The 15,960-nt window shown below is 39.6% G+C and overlaps 2 long non-coding RNA genes across 3 annotated transcripts; one reads left to right on the top strand and one right to left on the bottom strand.

Annotated features, from left to right (window-relative positions):
• Nucleotides 1–394: 394 nt before the first annotated feature.
• LOC147800085 (uncharacterized) lies at nucleotides 395–1,968 on the bottom strand. The gene is made up of 2 exons (XR_015424353.1): nucleotides 1,152–1,968; nucleotides 395–712 (listed from the first exon to the last, which is right to left on the bottom strand). It is a non-coding gene; the product is annotated as an uncharacterized LOC147800085 (long non-coding RNA).
• Nucleotides 1,969–4,427: 2,459 nt separating this feature from the next.
• Nucleotides 4,428–15,318, top strand: LOC110975961 (uncharacterized). Of its 2 annotated transcripts, none has more exons than XR_015424469.1 (4): nucleotides 4,428–4,500; nucleotides 9,367–9,499; nucleotides 10,468–13,677; nucleotides 14,609–15,318. It is a non-coding gene; the product is annotated as an uncharacterized LOC110975961 (long non-coding RNA). The 2 variants fall into 2 exon arrangements; XR_015424468.1 differs by having other exon boundaries at nucleotides 4,436–4,818.
• The last annotated feature ends 642 nt before the right edge of the window (nucleotides 15,319–15,960 follow it).

The following is a 15,960-nucleotide window of genomic DNA, read 5'->3' as shown; positions in this document are numbered from 1 at the left end:
GCGGCACAATGGTCATGGGTTAAGACTATGTCAACCCCAGGCAAGGGTCTGGGTGTTTCATGGTGGAACGTCTTGGTGGGTAACTGAAGATTACAGCAAACAAATGCATATCGTCTATTTTCAGTATTTAAAGAGGAATGCAGAGTATGGATATTTTTTATTTCATTATGTGCGGGGCCTAAAAAAAGTGGGGGAAGGGCAAGGCCCCAGCCGAAAAAGTGGGGGATCCGAACAAAAATCCAAGCTATTTAAGAATAGTAATTATTCTGAAGCTTAGATAATGCTCAGAGTATTGCTGAGGCGCAGTGTATTGCTGCTGATGCATTTGAGTATTGCCGCTGCGGCCCTGGGTTAGTTTAGCGCTTACTCCAATTGAAGCAGAGGACTCGGGTAATAAAACAAGCCTTCCAATCACTTTACTGTACATTGCATTTGTTGATTATTGTTGAATAAATTGTATCTGCTGTACCGATAATTCTCTTGTAAAGGATAACTTTCTTTACAGCTTCATTGTATAACTTTAACAGAGACTAATTAACCCTCAGTCACAATCGGCGGTATATTTCCTCCAAAACGGACCCGCACACTTAACCCTTAGGTCGTTCTGTGTGGCCTCTCGTCTAGGGAAGATCCTTCGGTTGGGAAGATTGATTCTGCCACTAAAAGTGCTAGATTTGATCCCATCAACTTTGGGTAGGCCCGGCGATGCCCGCTACAAAAGGAACAAAAACAATTATGATTTAATGAGAATGTTACACGTAGCATGTAAAAACACAAAGATAACAAAGAAAATTCTGATTGGAACTAGTTTACTATAAGGATAGCGAATTAAGAAAATACTTTTTTAATACAGGATGACCTAGCGGACGAGATTTTGGCAGGCACTACAGTGAAGAATGCTGGATTCTACAGATGTTAAAAAAAACCAAAAACAGTTTGGTCCTTGACGGTGCAAAAATGAGCTGCAAAGGGGACAAAGACCGCGTCCAATATGAATGACCGGGGTCGAGAAGAAACGGCGAATGCGTGGTATGGCCGTCGCAAATAAGGGAATTTGATGATCCCACAAACTGGAACTGGATTCAGTTCACAAACTGTCTCTTCCGGAACAAGGTTCAGCTCTGCACTTTACTTGGTCTGGACGAACTTACAAGTTTCGCTCCACAGACGACTCGCCACCACAGGTTGGAATGTTGCAGACTTCAGCAACTCAAAGCCTTCTCACAGCCTGCGTACAGGAAAATTGCCTTCCAAAACCTCTCTTGGTGTGTATGTGTGTGTCTCACTCTCTGTCCTTGTCAACCAGAGCCTGTCTTGTATAGTGTACAACTCGTCTAGACATTTCTTCACTTCATAAGTTTCTTAAAATAGACTTTTTGGCACTACGTATTCCTACAGTCCGTGCACTATACAACTAGAAATTATAAGCTTACTAGAGACTGCACGTGTTTATACATAACAACAGCCATTTTGAAGCTATGTGCGCGCTTGTAGAACATCAGAAATCCGATAGAATGAATATCGAATTATACTCTAAATACAACACGCATCAGGTACAGATAAAATCCGATTAACCCTAATTTCATAGGGTGTATGTAAAATCATATTGAAATCGGAGGATATAGGACTGGTAGGGCTATCGCCTCTTAATAAGTATCCCATTTTAAAGAATATTTGCTTGATTTATTAGGGTGTAACGTCCGACGAAAGTTTACCCTACATGTTACCGAATAGTTTATATTCTTCGCATGACTTGAGTTGTAAGTTTATTGGTAACATTTTATTTCAGTATGCCTAAGGGTTACATCGAATAGTCAAAACGCCTCTTTTCTTTGCATGTCTGGAATTGTGAGACCCCAGGCTAGACTTAATTGCAGTAACGGTTATATGAAATGGCTATTTCTGTGTCTATTTCTAGAGATGCCTTTGCGTCGGGGAGATGTTAATAATTTGGGATATTTGCCTTGTCCGACGTGTATTGTAACGCTTTATAATCAGTGTTTCCCCAGAAGCTTGTGAGAAAAAAACACAAACGTACTCGGGCGGGACTCGAACCCACGACTTCCTGCTTATTTCTCACTGAAGTTGAGAGTTCGAGTCCCATCCGAGTAGGCCTACTACGTTTGTGGTTTTTCTCACAAGCTTTTGAGGAAACACCGAGTATACAGTGGTACAATACACGTTGTGCAGGGCAAATATTTTTGTGCCAAAATGCCTCTTATGTATATCCCGTTTTCAGTATATTTCATAAATGTGTATTTCCAACTAAGGCTACCGGTACAGTTATTCAGCCTTGTAGTGACTCTCAGAGCATGATTGCCTGCAATAGGCGCGATTCCTACAGTATCAATATCCCTGCATTGACTTGGAGCAGGAATCGAGGCGACTGAAAGTCCTACCTGGATGAAATTTATCCGGTGTAATGAGTGTACGCCCTATACAATGATGGAGATGGTGTTTACACGTAAAACTAAACCGACCAAGTCCTAAGTTGAACAACATGACGATAGCAACAATCTGCAGACTCCACTGATTAAGTGTGGACGCCAAAATAAAATAAAAGTTTCCTGGTGGATCGACGAAAACCTCAACAATTCAGAACAAAGGTTTTTGCGCAATGATACTGATTCTTGGTGTGAGGGAACACCAAATTTATCTTCTATTACTGGATCTGAGGAGACAGGTCCAGACGCATGTAACTATTCTTTTTATAAAAGCATAGGCAGTTCCCATGTAGAGTTTAACTCGTGTCAGAAAGGTTCCTTCGATCATTCGTACAATACAAAGTAAAAATGTAGACTGATGTAAGTCCTCTGATTTGCTCTTGTTAAAAAAATAATCTGGAGATTCCATGGATGACGAAAACAAAGTTATACCCTCCGATGTGAGGGTGGATATGTATACTATTGACAACAATGTAACAGAACAAAGTATGTTTTGGTGTGTTGATTGAATTGCCATAAGCAAATAAACATTTTTTACATTGACAGATCCGACTGGGAAATGCTGAGAAAAAAGGAAAAAAAGTGGGTGCTTACTATAATAACCAAAAATTGGGTACACGCACAAAGGATTAAGGACAGTTCACCTGTATTGCACTCTCCAGATTAAACGGCATTCTGTTGCCCCGAACACAAGCCACAAAAAAATCGAAATATGCGTTTACCTGTACATATCAACAGACACTCTATATAAGCAATATATATAAACGCAAAAACTGCAACAAGGAGTGTAAATTCCTTTCCTTTGGCGATTTCCTTCATGATACACTTTGATAATCTAGATAACCCAGACATCACTTAGACCCCACTTTGTAAGATTTCGTTAAATGCATGTCGCAAATCAACAAAATATTCGTATGAATTCGCCACTTCAGATACGGTCGTCCAACCATGCGGACTTGAATCTGCCAGCCTAATCAACTTCTAGCGCTTGTCAATCGCCTCTACGGCCTTCGCCAAACTAGCTTTTGTATCAGCTACCTCCAGGTTGCAGTCGTCTTCTACTCTCCCTTTGAGCAGCTGGATGATCTCTCTGACTTCTCTGTACAAACACAATTTACCCCAAACATTAAAGAAAAGGTAGAAAAATGCAGGGGGGATTGTTAATTCTGGAACAGTAGTATCAATTTATTCGTATAGTTATTAATATTATTTTAACACACAGTACGGAAAGGGTTTCAAGCAGATGCGGAGAATGTGCCAAACAAACGTGACGTGACCCACCTGTCGTGCCACTCCCCCGTCCTGGTACGTATTTTGCATAATTACGTAAGGTCTGCCCTCACGCGACATACCCGTACGCCGAGAAGAAAAGAAATATGTTCTCATTCGCTCCTGTCGCTCAACCGAACATATTTATATTTATGGCGGTGAACATTTCTAATAAACAATTCTGAATAATGTGTACTCGAGATGGCATGCGAAAGTCTAGTTCCATTACACAGACCCATACATCCACTAAATGCTACGACCATCTACCCAGTCCCTCTGATTGAAAGAATGCAGGGAAAATTGGAAGCAGTCATGGTATTTCATATATTTGGTTGCGGTGGTAAGTTAGCCGGTTGATTTCTCCGTGAGATAGCACTTCGTATTAAAAAAAGGTGTGGCCTATTTAGACTTCCGTACTTTTACGCTGGGGGGCGGGGGGACTGTAGTAACTTTTTGATACAAGTGCAGTTTTATCTGATCGCCAAATTTCGTCCACATTTTAAATGTACTCGTTATTTTATTTACATAAAGCCCACTCTAAAGGCCTTTATTGGACAGGGACTTTGCGAACAAGGCACGAGAACCCACATGACGCTAAGCGTAGGGCCAGGATTGACAAGGGACAACGACCAGAGCTGTAAAACAGCAGTCTCAACTAACAAATCCAGGGCACAAGTGGTGGCGCTGCAGCATGATCTCAAACTGCTTGGAGTACACGAAACTAGTAGTGTAGTACTAGTGGTATTCCGCACCGTCGATGACAAGCAGAAGTTTGCGTGAACTTCTTGTAAGTTGTACTTGTAAATCAGAGAGTTACGATATCATAACGATATCAGTTTCCATGATGTATCCTGTAGTACATTTGTGTTTGTATGGCTGTGACGGTCGGTTAAATGAAGTCGAGCAAAATTGTCTGAAATCCACAATTCTGGAATTTGAAGAAGACAACACGATCATCAAGCTCCATGCACGTGGCCACACTGCCGCTGCATGCTGCAACCTGCTGCATATTTTGGATGGAGGGACAAACTACAGATAGCCACACAGGGCTGCGTCTAGACGAACTCGGTGCTTTGAAAGCCTAACACCTTTTGGGATCATCATGGTGATTATTATGCTGTAGAAAATGAAATAGTCTTGAAATTTTGAATGGGAAAAGTATACATGTACATGTGTATAACCACAGTGTTAGGCTACTCTTCAAAGTGAAATGGAACACATGATATAGCCTACCTTTTTTTACCTATCATGATCGATGCAGGTTTGCTATTGCTATTTCGTTTTGGCAATCACGCAGTCTCCGTTTTTTCAGCATCCAGGGTTCGATCATGGGTGGGAAGAATTCCATATACGAAGTTCACTGTAATATCGCGTAATTACTACAAAAGTATCCTTACTATGATCGGTGAATGAAGACGATTCCAATAGGCATTGAAGAGCTGAACATCATAGGACAGAAATATGGAGTTTTGGGCACACTTTTGGAGCTACACATGGACCAGGTTTACATCGACAGGCGGCCATCTTTGCTTCTGAAGAACATGGCGAATGCGCACGACGTGTGCGCATGAACCGAATCATATCCGGAAAGAACCATTATGTAACAGGGGTTGGGCTGCCACAAGCATTGAGGTAATTTTATGCATGAATCCGCAACACGAGGAGTGCAGAGGGCCGTCATCTGTCTGGATGGATCTACACAGTTCACGAAATGCTGCGCAATGTGCCCTACTGTACATGTACATGTACATGTACAATTTTTACTTGGGGGAAAATAGTGCGTGTTTTGCGACAATTTTAAAGTTGGACAATTTCTTTAGAAGGAAAAAAGGGGCCCAATTTCTTTTACAGACAGTTTGTAAGTTGGACAATTTGTTTAGAAGGAAAAAAAGGGACAAATTTCTTTTAGAGAGTGCTTGTCAGTTGGAGGAGTTTTTTTCTATATTTATACAGAGGGAAGGGGAAAAGGGAGCTGAAACCTGTCTTTAGATTATTGTGTGGCTATCTGCGCTCTAAAATGTGAGGGGAGGCTTGTACAGGAGAAGAACATCCTTAAAGATTTGATTGAAGTGGTCTACTCCTGCATGTCGGCAGCGCCACATGTATTCGGCCAGGTAGAACCCAAACTGGTCGCTTCCACTGTGTGGATAGTCACCTCTCTCACCAATTGCGCGTAAGACTCCAATTCTCACTCATAGTGCATGTATTGCTAATGGATGAAGCAAGACTCCACCTAGCCTGAGTTCTTATACAGCATTGGAACGAAATTCCTTCTTTCGTACGGCCGACTGCATTTCTACTTGTTCTTTCTCTTTTGGTTTACATAATACGACAGAGATAACTCACGTCATACAGTCAATTGTGCTCAGACATGTACCTTACCTAGTTGATTTCCTTTGGCACAACCTACTTACATTAACAACGGATAGCCACATTTATTTATATTCAAATATTCTAATTTATACAAATATTCGTGAATAATTACATATTCAGTTTCATAAATATTTAATTTTTTTAAATATTCATTTTGACCTCATCGTGACCTCTCCTTAATTCAACCGTAACTTTATATGGAACATATCGAGTTCCTCCGGCAACAAGCGCTCGTGTGGCGTGGTCAGTTAGACTGCTGTATTTCTATACCTAACAGTTTTCTTCATTGCAGGTTCGCTTCCCCTTTACGACACAATTTGGATTAAATGTATTAAATGTGTATACTAACTGTAATAATCCTTGTACTAATGACAGGAAAACTGTGGAGAAATAAAAGGACGGGATAGTGAAGGAAGAGGAAACGGTAGACGATATAGTAGGGGAAAAAACAGAACGGCAAAAGGACTCACTTTTTTGCCGTTTTATTGCGTGGGGCCCCTTCTTTTTAAACCTGTCCCCCTAAGTTACTGAACCCCCTTTCACATCTCTATCCCCCAAAAATAAATGTCGCCCCTTTTTAAATCTGTCCTGGAGCAAAAATTTCTCCTAAAAAGTGAACTTCGTATATGGAATTCTTTCCTCATGGGTTACTAATTATTGCTCATAGTTCTCACTGTTTCCTGATCGAAGTAAAGATTTCTCACTCACCTTCCTGAATTGTACTGTCCTTGTTGGTGTTTCACTCTTACTTTTTAACCTGAACCTGACATGCCTGATTGATAAAAATTTGTTGGTGGTTCAATTTATTTTCCTCTACAATAGCTCAGAAAATCAGTGTGCACACTGTATGCAAGTGATACATGTATTGAGAAATAGTTATCTACGATGGCCTTTAAAGAACTTTGTTTATGAATTAATAAAGCTTTAACAGAATGATTTAGTTTTCAGGGTAAACAAAATAGTTTATGATAATGTTCCATTTTACCTGTAATTTGAATAAACTCCAAGAGAATGAGATGGGAACAGTTGCACTGCATAACCTTACACTTATTAATCCCTCAAAGAATGACTTCATTTGTTTTACCAAGACTTTTACAACCCCAATATTAAATGCTGCCGTTGCAACAACTTTGACACTCATCTTATTACTTAAATTTCTGTCTGTGGGAAGAATAAATATGCAGGTATTGCAAATTTCATTCACTTGGTGGACTCATTGTTTCATAGATGTCTGAAACAATCTTTAAAAAAATGTCTGCTTTCTGAGTTCTAATTCCCAAAAAGTTACAACCATCTTAATAGACCTGAACTATTTCATTCAATATTAATGTTAGAAATTCTAAAAAGCTGTATGATTGATACAAGTCTATTGAATGGGGGTTGGGGGCAGGCTTTATGTTCGCTATGAGTTTTTCAGTGCAGAAGCCTTTATTTAAACTGGACACTTTTGCAGTTAAAAGTGTCTTTAGACACCTTTGACCATTTCGGAAGTGACATTGGGGAATCCAGCAAGGGATATCCAAGGGTAGGGCTTCATTCAAAGTACAGTTATAACTGTTAAAGGAGTAGATGTTGGGTAATGACTAACACGGTGAAGGAAAATTGTCATATTTTGGAAAAACTTATCAACAGTGACGGAAACATGCAGAGTTTTTCACTCTTGGGCCGTAATTTACTGATGACCTTGGTGAATATTACCGATTGGGAACTCACTAGTGACACAGAATTCAAAATTTCTTATACAGTGATAACAGGGTAACTGCTTTAATATAGGAACCGATATATGTACATGTATGTATCTAGTTCCTGCCATAGCGAACTTTTTTCCTGTCCATAAGCAAGTGTTAAACCAACTGTACATTTACCAAAATTTGGTCTATTTCCTTTTCCGTTACTAAATGATACACATATGACTTGCTTCTTTGATGGCAGGGAACCAGTCTAAGTTGTAAGACCTCACACAGGAATTTTTTTTGTTTTTGAGATTAGTCAACAACAAATACATCACGGAGTATGCCCCACAATTATGTCACCCAAGGATGCTGTAAATCCTGACTGAAGAAATGTGTGAACAAAAGTTTTCGTACTTTCGATGTCAGGTATGGTACAAAAGTGTGGAAAAAAGGTGTTATAAAAAGTGTGATATGGGAGAATGAATTCACACCCTGAATGGTAATCACAATGAGATGAAAATGTCCAACCCAGGCTAGATGCAAGCATAACGTACCCAAGTTATTCAAAGGTTGTATGTTACAATGATTTCTCTAGTTCATAATGTATGGTATATACATGGCTGCCAGAGGGGACTGTAAGATCAATGGAGATTTATGAAATAGGACCAAGGCAATGCTGTGGTGCCTTCTGCTTTGTGTTGATGGTGGATGTGGTAGTAATATGCCAGATGGTACATGTTTTTTTGCTTCTATCATTAAAAAAAGTAATTTTGAATGTACATGTATTACCCAAGGATTTGACCTGTTAGTATGGCTCTAGGAACTCTAGCCCCAATTCTCATGATGTCGGGAAATGTAAGGGAATTTCCCAGTACAACGAACATGAGGGGCGGGAGTTACTTAAGCTATGAAAGCTACATATGTACACGTACATGTCCCCTGTATAGGATTTGCTGATTATTTGGTTCTTGATCTTTTGTGGGCTGATCATGTAGCCAACGAAACCTTGTTAGGTGCACGTTGCTTATAGTCAGCCAAAATTGAGGGAAGATTGTAGGGTTAAGAACATACAGTGGGTATATGTACTTGTACAAAATCCAGAACCACATTTTGAGTAGGCCAAAAATGTTTGTTGGGAGAGGGGGGCCATAATGGGTGATTCCAGAAATTAGGGGTCCATTTTGTTTGTGTCCCTGTCACATGTGACATATTTTCTAATTTCCAATATGGTGAATTAATGCAAATTACCTGCCAAACAAATAGTAATAGTTTGAAATCAATTTCAGTGATATTTCCATGTCAAATATCAAAGGTCAGGTGTAACAGGGACACGAAAATGTCACACTTTTGGACCCCTAATTTCTGGAATTACCTTAATTTCTTCATGTAACCTCTTATTGCCTTCATTGCTTTTACAAGGGTGAGACTCAATTTGGGGGAATTTTACATGCTTTTGGATAAAACGATTTACGTGACTAGTTGAAAATGGCCTTTTACAATGTGTGATTGTGCTCATGCAGCTTTTTTAACCAGTTCATATTGCACTATTGATTAATATGAACTTTTTTCCTCATTTCACCCTATTGGACTTCATGTACATGTATTAGACTGGCTTGAGCATCTGGAATGTGCTGCATCCTATCAAGAGCATTCTCTTGGAACTTTAGGGTACTGCTTGAGTCTGGCATGTTACTGTGCAGGAACATCTATGTACTGGCACTCAAACTCACACAGGAAAAGGTGAGAATTGGAGGAGAAAACACTCGTGTATAAAGTACCGGCATTTCCTTTAAAAGATGCAGATGAAACTGGAAGGATGTACTGACAGAAGATGGTCCACATGCCCAGTTAGAGGCTCATGAGTACATTATGGATGACACACATGCTTCATAACTCAAGGGGTATGAGAGGAGAGGCGGGAATGTTGTCTCGGTGTGCATGAAGGCCCTAGTGGAACAACCTGCTTTAAACCACAGATTAGTTGCATTCATTTCTTGAGTGAGAGTAAGAGAAATGCCAATGTTCAGTGTAATCTCAGCCAAAACGTAGCAGAGATGTTAGTTTTTCTGAAAATATTTTCAATTCTTTTGTCAGTCAGCTGGCTGTTTTGGGGCTGGTTGGCAGGGCTTTTCCAGCATCAGCCTTAAGAATGAGCACCGTGCACACGGGCCAACCGAGTACATGTACATTTGAAAAAATTCAGAGAGTGGAACAGTGCTTGACTTGAATCAATCTTGAAGTGCTTTTTGAGCCTGTTACCACTATTAGAACTTCATAATCACCATTTAATGCAGTGTAATTTGAGCCAACTAGCAAGCTTTATTTTCACCGTTAATTGCATCAGCCAGTGATTTTGGGAGGCAAGCGGTGGCTGGCACACATTTAGCCACAACCGTGTGGCATACTTGTGTGAGAAAAGATTCAAAATATTAGCAATTTTGCAAAAGGGAAAGAAAGATCTTTATCAAAAGACAAAAGGGGGGCAGGTTACTCGAGCAATTTCCTTGATTGTTATGAAGAATTGGATATTTAAGGTTTGCACAGAGTCAGTGCTGCTGCTAACATAATGTATTGAATTTCTAAGATATTATATTTCATCATCACAAAGCCTTTGGATATACTGTGATGTATGTACTGTTTTTTTTATATTCTTTGGACTGTATGTAACTGAAATCCATGAAAGAAAATTTTGTCTTTTTAATCATCAGATCATGGCAATGATCCACAGCAATGGCACCATAGCAATGGTGGTTTCCCTTGATTGCCTACCTACTACATGTATGCCAGGACTGGTCCTGTTGTGAGGAAATGATGTTATTTCATAACTGCGCAGGTTTGGTACAGATTACATGCTCTCAGTTCATTCCTAGTGTTCTTAAGATCCTTGCTTCAAAGCAGGTAAGTACCAGTACATGTGTTTTTTGTTAGTTCAATTACCAAGTTTTCTAGGTTTATTTACTGCTGAGTATTGTGTTAAAACATCATTCTTTCATTTGTTGGTCTTACCTGCTTCAGTCCTGCTTTCTTCAAAGGTTTTTCAACCAGGTCTTTCTTTATGATGTGATGCTTTTAATTGAACAGATAACAGAAACGCACTAAATAGCTTGTGCAGGCAGGATTGAAATTTGTGCTTCAGTATTTTAAAACAGATTTATGAAGACCTGTCTTTTATGTAACTTATGGTTACATATATGTAGATATTTATTTAAGTGTCATCCTGATTTGTGTGCAGCTCGTGTTTCTCGCACTGCTGTTGAGTGACATGCTAGCTTTAGCACGGCTGTCTGACTCCAGTTGATTTTTCAACTGAATCACAGTGTTTGACTAACAGAAATTAATATGTATAGTAGAACCTAAGATCCTTTTGTTGGCAGTCTCCCTTCATCACTGCTGTCAGCGCACCACAAGGGCCATTTTTGCAGTGTTTCTGAGCCAAGTATTTCCATTGCTTCAACCATACCCTCGTTCCCATCATAGTGTTTTAGTGAAGGCTATTTTTTTATTTGAACTTGAATAAAAATAACTCGCAACTGCCGAGTTGAAATAAAGACTGGCCTGCAGCTGGCGAGGTTTAACCAAAATGAAATAAAGACTGCCTGTAACCTGCCGAACTTAGAAATTAAATGTTAACGTCAAACTGTAGACAAGGTACCTAGGACTGAGCTACGTGGACCCATCAGCTGTGAGGGGCACCACTGAACCAGTTTTCATGCTGCTGTGACTGACAAAACTCCAACGTAAGGACTTTGTTGCCTCAGCGCAGTGGTTGTGAGAAGAGAGAGAGTATGTGTTGTCCCTTTTGTAGATGCGCTACGCCCCAAGGGCTACGGAGAAGATTAGGATAATGTTCCACCTACTGTAGTCGGGCTTTTATTTACAACCACCTGGCTGCATGCTTGGGCCAAAGAAACTAAATGAAGTAATTCACTAGAGTGTCTCTGAGCTGCTGCATTTTTGTATCCAGCCAATCATATGCAAATAAGTGAAAAAAGGTAAAGCCTTAAAATTCTGCTGAATAAGCATATTTAAACCTGTTTTACTGCAACTGACGGTCATGCATACGCCAAGTGTAATTTATATGCTACACAGTCACAGATGAATACAGTTCCACAGCCAGCAGTAAAATATTAAATTGACTTGTAAAAACAAAATTCATTTTACAACTTGTTCATTCAGTGGTCAAAGAATAGTTCTAAATGTATTAACTACATGAACTAAGCAGCAAGTTAGATCAGGAAATCAGTGTCAACCTTGGTGTGTACCGCATTTAGCACTTGCAAATAAAGACTTACTATACTGCACAAAATGCTATAATAGTGATACCTATCTACCTAAATTGTCTCTTCAATCATTTCATTTGTGTTAATTTGTGCACTACTTTGCAGAAAACGTCAACTCTTTCTCAGCATGTGTGGATGCACCTGTGTTGTTACTGTGAATACCCTGTGGACACAAATGGCAATTACTTTGGCTTACAAATTAGTATCAATTAATCTACATTCAAGCACACATTAAAATACACTCTAATGCCACAAGTTCAGTCACATTTAATGATTAAGTTAAGGATGGCTAACTAAAAAGTGTTACATGTATACATGTATTAGCACCATAAAAATTGCACACGTTTAAAAGGAAAATTTGACATGAAACATATACCAGCCTTCAAATTAATATGGAAATCAATAGCCTAGAAATTACCATGCTTCTACAATGAGATGTATCAAATAGCATGCAGCATCTGTTTTCAATCTTACAAGTCTTACAACTCCTTCTTTATATGTTAATTGCACTTCATGAATGCCCAAGAATTGTTTTATGCTGCAACACAAAAGGCAATGAACTTAGAGATCATCACCGTACCAGTTGCAAAGACCTACGGTATGTTAATGTTTCTTGGAATTTATACCAGATGTATAATATTCACAGAGACAGCCTCTGTATGTGATTGAATGACAGGTCTTGATGTGTGCTGGTTTCAAGTCTGCTTATTTTGACAAGCAAACTTTCATCTCCGGGTTGTCTTTCTGAAATTTTCCATGTAGTGCCCTTATGGTCATGGTCAGGAATCCAGTTGCTTTCTTTGTTTTCTTACTCACCAACTTCTTGTCTGGAAGTGTCATGGAGTTCTCCTCATAGTATCTTTGAATGGTCTGCTTTGTCTTGTTAAGAAGTAGGCGAGCATGTGGCTTGAAAGAGAGTAGCTTCAGAGTTTTCGCCGTTGTCTTGAGCTTTTCGCATACTCTCTTCTGGCATCTGTATCTCTTTGCAATTTGGAGTGCTGGCGCGAAGATACGCTTCAGCTCGCCGTCTTTCTTCTTTCTGCTCTTTCGTAGGCTACTCATCTTTTGTGACACAGTGGTGTAGATGATTTTTGTTGCAACATCAGTTATGATGCCCTTCTCATGAAGAAGACGCTTCTTCCTTGGGGATGCTGTTTGCACGAGATCTTCAACTGTTTCAGCGTATATTTTAGGGTCTTGTGATAGGGAAGACCTGGCTCATTTGAGGCTCTGGCGTCTTGCATCTTGTGATCTTTCCTCATGTTGTCCCATGTCCTCTAATTGTTGCCATGCTGCTTGCAAGCGTTTCTCCTCTTCCGCTAATCATTTCTCTTCCTCTTCTAATCGTTTGCTCTCTGCTTGTGCTTCCAAAATTTCTCTCTTCTGTTCCTGAATCATCTGTTGCTGCCTGATGCAGTCTTCTTTTTCTTCACGTCTCTTTTGGCGTCTCCTATCCAAAATCTGTTGTTTTTTCTGATCTGATAGTCTAGCCCTTTGCTCTCTTTTCTTAGCAGCTTGTATTTCATTCATTCACAGACAAATTTCTGTTTCCACGGGCGTGGAAAATCCCAAGTGCTGTGTTCCACACACTATCGGTGACGTGGCAGTTCGTCTGGGGCTGAACCATTCTCAGCAAGGGTAGGATATTTTTGGATGGATCGCGAAAATTGTATCAACGCTACATTTTCCGGAGTGGACACCGCATAGAAAGCAGATTATACTTTCGGTTGTACAGTGAAAATTTGCAAGGATGTCGAAATTTTATTAATTAAACCTCGTTTGTAACATATTCGCCTTATTTGTGGGTTTAAAAAATCTGTGGAATCTGTTGCACAAATCAGACTTCCACGATCAATACCGATGTTACGTTATAATTATTCGTGGACACCGCGCATAGCATCGGCAGGGGCAAATTTGCCGACTCCCGATGTTACGTTATAATTATTCGTGGACACCGCGCATAGCATCGGCAGGGGCAAATTTGCCGACTCCGTTATTGAAAATGAGTGACCACACCGACATATTTTGTTTTTCATTAAGGACAAACGATGTTAAACCGTACCCTGTCTGTGTTTTTTCTTTTTAATTTGTTTTTTGTTCGAGAAAAAAAAAATTTAAAAATGTGTTTTTGCATGTCACACTTCGTTATTAAAAATTGATGCTAGACACCAACAGTTTTTCCTATTTTTTTATTTTACAAGCCATCAAAGTATTTTATTTTTTACTCAAGCATACTTTAACATTAGGTCTTCCTAATAAAACACCCATCCATGGTACTCATGTGTACTTCACCAAGTAAAACTCATTTCAATCCCTATGATCTGGCACATAATGAGGAAATCCCAACTTCGTGGACAAACCCATGTCCATGTATTTGTCACATGTATTTGTTACTTTGCATTTGTCACATGTATTTGTCACCAAGTTTGCGACAATTACATTTTCTAGTACTTTGGTTTGGTGGATGGTAGGAAAACTATGCAATTAAATCTGTTCCAAAATCTACCCCAGGGGCAACATCGTCATAATTATTGCCATCATTGTCATCATCATCCTTTTTGTTGCATAGATCCATACACTTGAGGTTGCTCCTTTAGCACAAGCATCTTCCTTAAGCCATAGGTGCTTGTCTTCCAACCACATGCAACTACAGCACCTCCATCAGGCTTTTGGGGACCAGGAGCTGGGTCATTCACTTTACCTTGATATTGTCATCTTTGACAATCCACCCATGATGTGGTGATGGAGGTTCAGTGATGGCTACAATGGTTCTTCTACCAATAACTGTCTGGTAAGCACAACGTCTGATGTGCTGAATCCGTGTATCTTTACAAGGAGGCATTTTACTGAAGATTTGCACAGAATGAGCGGTACTTGGTTTTGTTGACATCTTTATGACGATACAGGTTGCATACAAATTCCTCAAGCAGATATCAGTTCTGAACTTAGAGTATAGTCAGCTCCAAGCTCTTCAAGTGCTTTCAAGTAATCATTAATGAACATTTTGACATGCAAGGTCAAGTGCTTCTTCCCTTGAAGAAAGTCAAATACAGTCAAATCGCAATAATAAAAACTCTTGTGGACTTGGCAGATTACCTTGTTATAACATGTTATCTGTAGAAAAAAATTGAAAAGGGGTTTGACTTAAATAATTCTTTTGTTATCAGCAGAACCTTGTATTTCAGCACTCTTACCTGGGGTCTGATTTAAGTCAACAGTAGTGAGTGTCAAACTGTGTCTGGATTTCTGGGGAAAAAAAACAAGCCAAAACAAATGCAAGGAAAAGCTTTAAAATGTATTGAAAAGTGTCATATCCCAAAGCACAAATACTAAACCTTTAACATTCAGCTTACAATCCCGTTGAGTGATGGGGTCTATGTGTTGGATTGACTACTGTGTAGTTCTTGTATAGCAGATTTGATGGCAGTGTACATGTACTTCAAGACAGGAGCTGCTCTTATCACAAGCAAGCACATTCAGTTTTCACTGGCACTGTTTTGCATAGCAAGTCTTTACTGAATCATTGCCAAAGAATACTATGTCAAAGAAATCATCTGTGTTTACTTGTCAGGGAAATGAACCAAAGGCACAACATACCATCAACGGTCAAAACAAAAAAAAAGGTTGAGAAAGTGACTGAAAAAGATTGGAGATATTTCCTCTGCCGGCTCTGTCTGAAGGCCTGTTGCAAAAAACTGCAGCAGGAATATTTTCCTTTACCTCCGTCATGTTTCAGTGTCTTTGTAACTTACATGTATCTGAAACATCACGGCCACTGGTGGTTATCCACTTGTCTGCTCTCTTGCAGGTGATACAGGTGGCTGGCAAAATTGTCGACTTCTGAACTAAGTTGGTACTTTCACTTCTTAAGAAGTGTAGCCTTTTTGCAGGTGGCTTCCTTGGAGTAGCATCTTGATTCTT

The sequence above is a fragment of the Acanthaster planci genome, linkage group LG02, assembly GCF_054643075.1.
Source record: "Acanthaster planci isolate LZ-2023a linkage group LG02, COTS_SCS, whole genome shotgun sequence".
Classification (NCBI taxonomy): Eukaryota; Metazoa; Echinodermata; class Asteroidea; order Valvatida; family Acanthasteridae; genus Acanthaster; species Acanthaster planci.
Note: the sequence above shows the minus strand (reverse complement) of the source record. Positions and strands in the feature narration are given on the sequence as shown.